This window comes from Engystomops pustulosus, chromosome 8 (assembly GCF_040894005.1).
Source record: "Engystomops pustulosus chromosome 8, aEngPut4.maternal, whole genome shotgun sequence".
NCBI lineage: Eukaryota > Metazoa > Chordata > Amphibia > Anura > Leptodactylidae > Engystomops > Engystomops pustulosus.
Genome location: NC_092418.1, coordinates 71,817,930 through 71,830,387, shown reverse-complemented (window position 1 = coordinate 71,830,387; position 12,458 = coordinate 71,817,930). Strand labels below are relative to the sequence as shown.

Here is a 12,458-nt window from a genome sequence, read left to right as displayed (position 1 = left end):
AATGGGAGACTCGAGCATTTTTCAAGGGGACCAAGGCTCTGCACAGGGAAGCTTGGCCAAACACCTGGGAACCTCAGATAAGCATGGAAACACCACGGAAATGGACAGGAAACAGCAGGGGCAGCATGCATGGATGCCTCTGAGGCTGCTTAAATGCACCATTATGCCAAAATTATGGGCAACAGCATGGCCATGACAGAGTGACAGAATGAAGCTAGATAGCATCTAAAACATCCAATAATTGACCCTGACACTATAGGGGACGGCATGCAGAGGCAACGGCAGCAGCGGCAGGCTAGAGAGTGGCATGGCGACATACCCTAAATGGACTCAGGCTTCAAACCAATGGGTGGCAGAGAGGAACCAAAGGAGGTGAGCAAGAAGCGCTCAAATAATATCGGTACATGATAAAAGTTTGCCAGTATATTTTGTGGATTACACAGCAGGGTGGCGACAAAGTTAACATGGAAGCCATGAAAACAATCCAAAATTCTGCCTGACACAGCTCGTTTGATAAGGGGACCATGTATGGAGGCAGTGAACTAGTAGTAGATTAAAGGTGCTGCAGTTAAAACTATGTTAGTTGGATCTTGGCATGGAGTTGGCGCTCCGCTGCCAGGCGAGCTTTCGCCAATCCAAGCCCCTGTCTCTACGCTACTCCCCAAACAGCACTTCTAAGAACCTTTTGTATAAGATCAAGTGTAGTAGCGTTCTTAAAAGTTTAGGATATGGCGGGTGAGGGGAATGTAAACAGAAGCGCAAGAAGCGCTGAAATAATATTGGTACATGATAAAAGTTTGCCAGTATATTTTGTGGATTACACAGCAGGGTGGCGACAAAGTTGACATGGAAGCCATGAAAACAATCCAAAATTCTGCCTGACACAGCTCGTTTGATAAGGGGACATGTATGGAGGCAGTGAACTAGTAGTAGATTAAAGGTGCTGCAGTTAAAACTATGTTAGTTGGATCTTGGCATGGAGCTGGCGCTCCGCTGCCAGGCGAGCTTTCGCCAATCCAAGCCCCTGTCTCTAGGCTACTCCCCAAACAGCACTTCTAAGAACCTTTTGTATAAGATCAAATGTAGTAGCATTCTTATAAGTTTAGGATACTGCGGGTGAGGGGAATGTAAACAGAAGCGCAAGAAGCACTGAAATAATATTGGTAAATGATAAAAGTTTGCCAGTATATTTTGTGGATTACACAGCAGGGTGGCGACAAAGTTAACAAGTTTGTTGTGGAAGCCATGAAAACAACCCAAAATTCTGCCTGACACAGCTCGTTTGATAAGGGGACCATGTATGCCTACAGTTCATGCCAGTCGCTGCACTGGCTGCCAGTCTCCTTTCGAATACAGTTTAAAATAATAACCCTCATCCATAAAGCTCTGTATAATGCTGCACCCCCCTACCTTTCCTCTCTTATCTCAGTCTATCGCCCAACCCGTGCTCTTAGATCCGCCAGTGATCTTAGATTAACCTCTACCCTAGTGCGGACCTCCCACTCGCGTCTCCAAGACTTCTCTAGAGCTGCACCAATTCTATGGAATGGTCTGCCCCGGACTATCAGTCTAATACCTAACCTCCAAAGTTTCAAACGTGCTCTTAAAACCCATTTCTTTAGGCAAGCCTATAACACTCATTAACTGCATGAAGTTTTAACTCTTCTACTAACCCGTCCTGTGTCGTCCTCCCATCTGTTATCCAGCAACCAACAGGCACCAGACTTCTCTGCAGTCCCATTCACCCTGGACCTGGTATATAAGATGACGGCTGAGTGGTTCAAGCGACAGCAGTTCCATTTATTATATTTTGTTCTATTCCCTAAGAAGAATGGCTTGACCATTAAATATTTTTTTACCTCGTGTTACCCCATCATCTTCATAAACCGTAAGCTCTGGCGAGCAGGGACCTCACTCCTGTTGTTTCATACAAATGTTGTGCTCTGTTATATTACATTTGTATTTGTTTCCTATGATTTGTAAAGCGCTACGGAATATGATGATGCTATATAAATAAAGATTATTATTATTATTATTATGGAGGCAGTGAACTAGTAGTAGATTAAAGGTGCAGCAGTTAAAACTATGTTATTTGGATCTTGGGATGGAGCTGGCGCTCCGCTGCCAGGCGAGCTTTCGCCAATCCAAGCCCCTGTCTCTAGGCTACTCCCCAAACAGCACTTCTAAGAACCTTTTGTATAAGATCAAGTGTAGTAGCGTTCTTATAAGTTTGGGATATGGCGGGTGAGGGGAATGTAAACAGATGTGCAAGAAGCGCTGAAATAATATCGGTAAATGATAAAAGTTTTCCAGTATATTTTGTGGCTTACACAGCAGGGTGGCGACAAAGTTAACAAGTTTGATGTGGAATGCCCTGTAATAGCTCTTGGGCGGTGTGCCTTTTATCACCTAGGCTCAGCAGTTTGAGCACCGCCTGCTGTCGCTTAGCGACGGCACTGCTGCTGTGCCTAGAGCTACCGACTGATGGCGCCGTGCCCACGGATGGTAATTCAGAGGAGGAGGAGGTGGAGGAGGGGTGGGAGGAGGAGGAGGTACAGTAGGCCTTTGAGACCTGGACCGAGGTAGGCCCCGCAATCCTCTGCGTCGGCAGTATATGACCAGCCCCAGGGTCAGACTCGGTCCCAGCCTGCACCAAGTTAAGTGTAGTAGCGTTCTTATAAGTTTGGGATATGGTGTGTGAGGGGAATGTAAACAGATGCGCAAGAAGCGCTGAAATAATATCCGTAAATGGTAAAAGTTTGCCAGTATATTTTGTGGATAACACAGCAGGGTGGCGAAAAAGTTAACAACTTTGATGTGGAATCCATGAAAACAACCCAAATTTCTGCCTGACACACCTCGTTTGATAAGGGGACGATGTATGGAGGCAGCTATATGGACGACTTTTGGAGGTAGCAATGGAGACAACGTGTGGAGGCTGCTATGGAGACAATTTAATTTGGATAGTGCCTGTATGTGGCAGTCCAAAAAAGTTTTCAAACCAGAGGAGCAGGTAGGTGGCCCTCCAGAAAAATTGAATAGATTGAGTGCCTGTATGTGGCAGTCCAAAAAAGTTTTCAAACCAGAGGAGCAGGTAGGTGGCCCTCCAGAAAAATGAAATAGATTGAGTGCCTGTATGTGGCAGTCCAAAAAAGTTTTCAAACCAGAGGAGCAGGTAGGTGGCCCTCCAGAAAAATTGAATAGATTGAGTGCCTGTATGTGGCACTCCCAAAAATTGTTTAAAACAGAGGACCGGGTAGGTGGCCCTCCAGAAAAATTAAATGCATAAAGTACTATAGCTAGAGCCAGTGGGCCCTGTCAAAAAATAGCCAGTTTCCTCTGCTTTAGTGTACAAAGAGGAGGAGAAGGAGGAAAATGAGGAGGAGGAGGAGTGGATAAATTATTCAGGTTGAGCTTCCTTCACCTGGTGGAGATTGGAAATTATGAGAAATCCAGGCTTTATTCATCTTAATAAGCGTCAGCCTTTCAGCGCTGTCAGTCGACAGGCGTGTACGCTTATTGGTGATGATGCCACCAGCTGCACTGAAAACCCGCTCGGACAACACGCTAGCGGCAGGGCAGGCAAGAACCTCCAAGGCGTACAGCGCCAGTTCGTGCCACATGTCCAGCTTTGAAACCCAGTAGTTGTAGGGAGCTGTGTGATCATTTAGGACAGTGATGGGCAACCTTTTGAGCTAGGTGTGTCAAAATTCGCCAAAAAAACGAGCATAACTCGGGTGCTGTGTCACCTTTAGGAAAAACCTAATTTTGTAATAACATGTCCAGCAGCAGCCTCCCCTTATTAATAACATGTCCAGCAGCGGCCTCCCCTTATTAATAACATGTCCAGCAGCGGCCTCTCCTTATTAATAACATGTCCAGCAGCAGCCTCCCTTTACTACTAAAATACCCCTAGCGGCCTCCCTTTACTACTAAAATACCCCTAGCAGCCTCCCTTTACTACTAAATTACCCCTAGAGGCCTCCCTTTACTACTAAAATACCCCTAGCGGCCTCCCTTTACTACTAAAATAGCCCTAGCGGCCTCCCTTTACTACTAAAATACCCCTAGCGGCCTCCCTTTACTACTAAATTACCCCTAGCGGCCTCCCTTTACTACTAAAATACCCCTAGCGGCCTCCCTTTACTACTAAAATACCCCTAGCGGCCTTCCTTTACTACTAAAATACCCCTAGCGGCCTCCCTTTACTACTACAATACCCCTAGCGGCCTCCCTTTACTACTACAATACCCCTAGCGGCCTCCCTTTACTACTACAATACCCCTAGCGGCCTCCCTTTACTACTAAATTACCCCTAGCACCCTCCCTTTACTACTAAATTACCACTAGCTCCCTCCCTTTACTACTAAATTACCCCTAGCACCCTCCCTTTACTACTAAATTACCCCTAGCACCCTCCCTTTACTACTAAATTACCCCTAGCACCCTCCCTTTACTACTAAATTACCCCTAGCACCCTCCCTTTACTACTAAAATACCCCTAGCACCCTCCCTTTACTACTACAATACCCCTAGCACCCTCCCTTTACTACTAAATTACCCCTAGCACCCTCCCTTTACTACTAAATTACCCCTAGCACCCTCCCTTTACTACTAAATTACCCCTAGCACCCTCCCTTTACTACTAAATTACCCCTAGCACCCTCCCTTTACTACTAAATTACCCCTAGCACCCTCCCTTTACTACTAAATTACCCCTAGCACCCTCCCTTTACTACTAAAATACCCCTAGCACCCTCCCTTTACTACTAAAATACCCCTAGCACCCTCCCTTTACTACTAAATTACCCCTAGCACCCTCCCTTTACTACTAAATTACCCCTAGCACCCTCCCTTTACTACTAAATTACCCCTAGCACCCTCCCTTTACTACTCAATTACCCCTAGCACCCTCCCTTTACTACTCAATTACCACTAGCACCCTCCCTTTATTACTCAATTACCCCTAGCACCCTCCCTTTACTACTAAAATACCCCTAGCACCCTCCCTTTACTACTAAATTACCCCTAGCACCCTCCCTTTACTACTAAATTACCCCTAGCACCCTCCCTTTACTACTAAATTACCCCTAGCACCCTCCCTTTACTACTAAAAATACCCCTAGCACCCTCCCTTTACTACTAAAAATACCCCTAGCACCCTCCCTTTACTACTAAAAATACCCCTAGCGCCCTCCCTTTAAATATAATATAATAATAAACTTACATACTTACCCAGTGATGTCTTCTTCCCTGTAGCTTTACTGCAGGCGGCTCGGCTCCTCCAGGTTGCACCGCGCGCCTCGGGTCACGTGACTGACGTGACCTGACGTCAGGTCGCCTCAGTCACGTGACGAGCAGCGCGCATTGCAGCCTGGAGGAGCCGGAGGAGTTGCAGAAGGTGGGCGGACCAACGCGGCGCCGGACAGGTAAGCAGGGGGCAAAACCACAGGGACGGGGGCGGGACATTACCACAGGGGCAGCACATTACACAGGGACATTAACACAGGGGGAGCACATTGCACAGGGACAGAAACACAAGGACGGGGGCGGGACATTAACATAGGGGTAGCACATTACACTGGGGCAGCACATTACACAGGGAGGGGGGGGACAGCGGGCGCTGGGCGGCCGCGTGTCAGCAAAAATGACTAGGCGTGTCAGTGCTGACACGCGTGTCATAGGTTCGCCATCACTGATTTAGGACGATGGTATGGTCAGCTACGTACTCCCTCACCATCTTTCTGTAAAGATCAGCCCTACTCTGCCGAGACTGGGGACAGGTGACAGTGTCTTGCTGGGGTGACATAAAGCTGGCAAAAGCCTTGTAAAGCGTACCCTTGCCAGTGCTGGACAAGCTGCCTGCTCGCCTACTCTCCCTCGCTACTTGTCCCGCAGAACTACGCACTCTGCCGCTAGCGCTGTCAGAAGGGAAATAGTGTTTCAGCTTGTGCACCAGGGCCTGCTGGTATTCATGCATTCTCACACTCCTTTCCTCTCCAGGGATGAGAGTGGAAAGATTTTGCTTGTACCGTGGGTCCAGGAGAGTGAATACCCAGTAATCGGTGCTGGAATAAATTCTTTGAACACGAGGGTCACGGGATAGGCAGCCTAGCATGAAATCTGCCATATGCGCCAGAGTACCAACGCGTAAGAATTCACTCCCCTAACTGGCCTGACTGTCCATTTCCTCCTCCTCCAACTCCTCTTCTTCTGCCCATACACGCTGAACAGTGAAGGACTCAACAATGGTCCCCTCTTGTGTCTCGCCAACATTCTCCTCCTCTTCCTCCTCATCCTCCTCCACCTCCACCTCCTCCGATATGCGCTGAGAAACAGACCTAAGGGTGCTTTGGCTATCAACAAGGGAATCTTCTTCCCCCGTCTCTTGTGACGAGCGCAAAGCTTCCGACTTCATGCTGATCAGAGAGTTTTTCAACAGGCCAAGCAGCGGGATGGTGAGGCTGATGATGGCGGCATCGCCACTGACCATCTGTGTTGACTCCTCGAAGTTACTCAGCACCTGACAGATATCAGACATCCACGTCCACTCCTCATTGTAGACTTGAGGAAGCTGACTGACCTGACTACCAGTTCTGGTGGAAGTTGACATCTGGCAGTCTACAATCGCTCTGCGCTGCTGGTAAACTCTGGATAACATGGTTAATGTTGAATTCCACCTCGTGGGCACGTCGCACAACAGTCGGTGAGCGGGCAGTTGGAGGCGGCGCTGCGCTGCCCTGAGAGTGGCAGCATCTGTGCTGGACTTCCTGAAATGCGCACAGATGCGGCGCACCTTCGTGAGCAGATCAGACAGATTGGGGTATGTCTTGAGGAAACGCTGAACTATCAGATTTAACACATGGGCCAGGCATGGCACATGTGTCAGTCTGCCGAGTTGCAGAGCCGCCACCAGGTTACGGCCGTTGTCACACACAACCATGCCTGGCTTCAGGTTCAGCGGTGCCAGCCACAGATCAGTCTGCGCCGTGATGCCCTGTAATAGTTCTTGGGCGGTGTGCCTTTTATCGCCTAGGCTCAGCAGTTTGAGCACCGCCTGCTGTCGCTTAGCGACGGCACTGCTGCTGTGCCTAGAGCTAGCGACTGATGGCGCCATGCTCACGGATGGTAGTTCGGAGGAGGAGGTGGAGGAGGGGTGGGAGGAGGAGGAGGCATAGTAGGCCTGAAAGACCTGGACCGAGGTAGGCCCCGCAATCCTCGGCGTCGGCAGTATATGACCAGCCGCAGGGTCAGACTCGGTCCCAGCCTCCACCAAGTTAACCCAATGTGCCGTCAGCGATATATAGTGGCCCTGCCCGGCAGCACTCGTCCGCGTGTCCGTGGTCAGGAGGACCTTGTCAGAAACGGCGTTGGTCAGGGCACGGATGATGTTGTCTGACACGTGCTGGTGCAGGGCTGGGACGGCACATCGGGAAAAGTAGTGGCGGCCGCCGCCATGAGGTTGCGAAAGGCCTCGGTCTCTACTAGCCTATAGGGCAGCATCTCCAGGCTAAGCAATCTGGAGATGTGGACATTAAGGGCTTGGGCGTGCGGGTGGGTTGCACTATATTTCCGTTTCCGCTCCAGCGTCTGGGGTATGGAGAGCTGAACGCTGGTGAATTCTGTGGAGGATCGTGGAGGCGACAATGGGGTTTTTGTGCCAGGGTCCTGGGCAGGGGGCTGACTATCAGCTGACACAGGGGAAGGAGCAGTGGTGTGCGCGGCCGGAGGTGAACAGGCTTGGTGCCACTGAGTGGGGTGTTTAGCATTCATATGCCTGCGCATACTGGTGGTAGTTAAGCTATTAGTGGTGGAACCCCTGCTGATCCTGGTTTGGCAAAGGTTGCACACCACAGTCCGTCGGTCATCCGTTGTTTCCTTAAAGAACCTCCAGACTTCTGAAAATCTAGCCCTCGCCGCGGGAGCCCTCGCCATGGGAGCTTCACTACGTGACACTTTTGGCGCTGATGCACCTGCTCTGGCCCTGCCTCTCTGTCTGGCCCCACCACTGCCTCTTCCAACCTGTTCTGGTCGAGGACTCTCCTCCGTCTCAGAAGCACTGTGTTCACCCGGCCTCTCAACCCAGCTTGGGTCTGTCACCTCATCATCCTCTGATCCCTCAGTCTGCTCCCCCCTCGGACTTCCTGCCCTGACAACAACTTCACCACTGTCTGACAACCGTGTCTCCTCATCGTCGGACACCTCTTTACACACTTCTTCCACTACGTCAAGAAGGTCATCATCACCCACAGACTGCGACTGGTGGAAAACCTGGGCATCGGAAAATTGCTCAGCAGCAACCGGACAAGTGGTTTGTGACTGTGGGAAGGGTCCAGAAAACAGTTCCTCAGAGTATGCCGGTTCAAATGCCAAATTTTCCTGGGAGGGGGCAGACTGGGGGGGAGGAGGCTGAGGTGCAGGAGCTGGAGGAGTGCCGATTTCGGTGACATGGGTGGACTGCGTGGAAGACTGACTGGTGGACAAATTGCTCGAAGCATTGTCGGCAATCCACGACATCACCTGTTCGCACTGTTCTGGCCTCAACAGTGCTCTACCACGAGTCCCAGTAACTTCAGACATGAACCTAGGGAGTGTAGCTCTGCGGCGTTCCCCTGCTCCCTCATCAGCAGGTGGTGTCTCACCCCGCCCAGGACCACGGCCTCTGACCCCTGCAGTAGTTGGACGCCCACGTCCCCTACCCCTAGCCCTCGGGTTAAACATTTTGAAAATGAAAGTTATAACTTTAATTTTTTTTTACTTTTTTTTGTGTTTTTTTTTTTTTTTTTGTGTTTTTTAGTTTTTAAAACCAAACGATGCTATCCTATTGCTATGGCTATTTTCTAGCCAAGTATGAAAGCACACTGCTATGCCAGATGAGATGACGCTGAGTTATGAAAAAAATAAACGTAAAATAAAAAGGAAATGGCAGACTGTGCCTAATTGAAATCCAACCCCTAATAAATTTTCCCACTTCGGTCTTTGCGATGGATATGTGCGTCACTAAGCGCTAAACACAACGGTCGCAAGTCTCACTACAAATTCCTCACAATTTGGTAGTAGATGCACTGCAGCAAGGACAGCCACCAGCAGATCAACCAGAAATAAAATATATATAACGCTACTGTACGCGTAAGTAAGCCGTTTGGATTCTCCTATGGCTATTTTCTAGCCAAGTATGAAAGCACACTGCTATGCCAGATGAGATGACGCTGAGTTATTAAAAAAATAAACGTAAAATAAAAAGGAAATGGCAGACTGTGCCTAATTGAAATCCAACCCCTAATAAATTTTCCCACTTCGGTCTTTGCGATGGATATGTGCGTCACTAAGCGCTAAACACAACGGTCGCAAGTCTCACTACAAATTCCTCACAATTTGGTAGTAGATGCACTGCAGCAAGGACAGCCACCAGCAGATCAACCAGAAATAAAATATATATAACGCTATTGTAGGCGTAAGTAAGCCGTTTGGATTCTCCTATGGCTATTTTCTAGCCAAGTATGAAAGCACACTGCTATGCCAGATGAGATGACGCTGAGTTATTAAAAAAATAAACGTAAAATAAAAAGAAACTGGCAGACTGTGCCTAATTGAAATCAAACCCCTAATAAATTTTCCCACTTTGGTGTTTGAGGTGGATATGTGTGTCACTAATTTGACATGCTTGTGCAGCGCTGCGTAATCTGTGTGCGCTATATAAACAAAGAATTATTATTATTATTATTATTATTAAGAGCTAAACACAACGGTAGCAAGTCCCCCTGCAAATTCCTCACAATATGGTACTAGCTGCAAATAAAAAAAAAAAAAAGTATAACGTTATTGTAGCCCTAAGAAGGGCTGTTGGGTTCTTGTAGAACCCAGCAACCTAATCCCCCCCCCCCTCCACACACACACACACACACACACACACACACACACACACACACTTGAAGAGAGAAGCTAGCTGTGTGTGACTCACTGGAGAGAATTCCAGAGGGAGAAGTGACTGAGGGAGCTGATTTCTCTTCAGCAAGCATCTCTTTCATTCCTGAGAGGGTGGAAATTCGGAACTTTGGCAGAATCACACAGACTCGACTGAAAAGAAAGCAAGCCCTTTGTAAACCCAGAAGCTGGAGGTGCACCTGAGCATGACCTAATTTTCATATTATTTACTAGGAAAAATCACTATACAAGGCTGGTTTTACTTGTAAGATGACATATGAGCTGTTAGACTCCCTTCAAAGATATGTTTAAAATGTTACTCTGTTTCTGTAACATTTATTCATTTCTACTGGAGCTACAGATAGATTGGGAGAAGCACACAGGGCTGCCTACAAGTACAGAGTAGTAATGCTCTTGTATTAGAGCACCACTATGAGGGCAACAAAATAACAGTATGATGCTCTTTTACTCTTTCAGTTTCTAGGAGGGGCTCATAGGCTATAAGAGATTGCCTTCCGAGAACAATTATTAAGTTATGTAAAAAATATATACATATTGGTATAGACACGTAATCGAACACATTTACGCACTCATGTATACACATTTATATTGGGATTCACACATTATACCTGTGACATGACCTTATGACACGGGATCAGTCTCCTACCTGTGACATTATCTGATGCAAGTAAACATTACCTGACTATACCTGCAACATAGGTCTTTAATAGGGCCAGTTATTGCAGGGTCAGATTCCAGTCGGAGCGGTGGTTAAATAGGACCACAGTTCCAAGGCTAGGCTAACAGGGTGTGATAGAATTTTGTCCTAAATCAGGGGTACCATAGGGATTTCTTATGACCAGTGAGACAGCAAGACCCGAGCCCATACGGACATCTATCACTCTTCCCTGTGTTTCACATTCTATGTACTCTACATGTACTTTCTCTTTTCGCCACCTATATTGACTTTTTAGACAGTCAAATACATTAGGGTGTATCATTCCTGGCACCCCCTCCAAGGAGCTACATAGATGACCCATCTGTGATTCTTGAGACGTACTAACAAACCCTGGAGGTGAGTCCTTTATACATACGTTTACCACATACATGAGGACACCCTAGGCAAGTCCCTATACGCTCATTTATCCCTTTTTGTCTATAGACTGATCACCAGTGCCGAGGAACCGAATACGTCAAAAATAGACTCTACTTATATACTTATTTGTAAATAAAAATAGGTTGTTCACAATCATCAATCACTAGATGTATTTTTTCTATATACACACAAGTAAAGTACTAAATTCATTTACTCACTTTTATATACTTGTATATACTTATACACACATTTATGCACTTACATATACATCATTTATACCTTTTACATACAGGTTATACAAACTCATACACTATACACATACTGTATAGTGCATACATATTATATACATACATATATATTAGAGAGAGGGCTGCCGACACAGGTGGGCAGTTTTATGTGTAGCACAGCAGGCGTTACTGCTGTGCTGTTCACAGGTGGGAGAGGGGCCTGGGAGAACAGCACTAGTAAATTTTGGTTTCACGTCCATCCATGGTATTTGTATGGTAGTAGCAGTATTGAGCGATTTCGCATCGAAGACCACTTCTAAAAGTAAAACATAGTAGGAATTATACAAAGAGTTAGGAAGATGATATCAATATGGTACTTCTTAATATAGAGAAGCCTTTCACTTTCTCATTGTCTGAATTTGCCAGAAATTCTTCATAAGTAATAATTGTTCATTGTGTGCCTATAGAAACAACCTGCAGAGCAGTGGTATTTATCCCAAGGCAATTCTAATTACTTTATCTGATGAAACACAATCCAAATTGAGGAACACCCAAAAGTACACAGATCAGGTTTGACAACTATACTCTAGGCAAAAGTGTAAACAACAAATTGAAAAATTAAATATCTGTGAAAAATAGTTAAATTGAAGACCTATATGAAAAGAAAAGATGTGAGCTGTAAAATGATGGTAATAAAAATGATATTAGTAGCTGTAGGGGATGCTGTTGTAGAACTCATAATCAGGTGCCAAAAGCCCCACATCCATGAGAGTAGTAGTCCAGACACACGAGTAATGGAAGTGCAGCATTTCTGTATGCAACTCTTCCACCACCACCACAGTACTCTTCATCTAACACAAACATCCCTTACAGTAGTTAGACAACATTAAGCCCATCTTTCCTAGTTATGCTCCAGAAACATCCCAACATTTACTATTGGACTTTGTATAGTAGTTTGGGAGCTGGGTGATTCAGATTTTGTGTTTTAGGCACTGTAAGTCCTTATTCCTCCGATCACAATAGGGTGGATAAGTTAGCCAGTCCTGATCTATAATCTTATTTTATTAACATGGAGTTGATTAGAGATGAGCGAACATACTCGTCCGAGCTTGATGCTCGATCGAGCATTAGTGTACTCGTAACTGCTCGTTGCTCGGACGAGTATTTCGCCCGCTCGAGAAAATGGCAGCTCCCGCCGTTTTGCTTTTTGG

General features: G+C 46.8%; 1 protein-coding gene across 4 annotated transcripts in view; it reads left to right on the top strand.

Moving 5' to 3' along the window:
• The window catches only part of LOC140075372 (aldehyde oxidase 1-like), a 152,418-nt gene that overhangs the window by 44,923 nt on the left and 95,037 nt on the right, over positions 1-12,458 (top strand). The gene's annotated exons all lie outside the window — the stretch shown is intronic.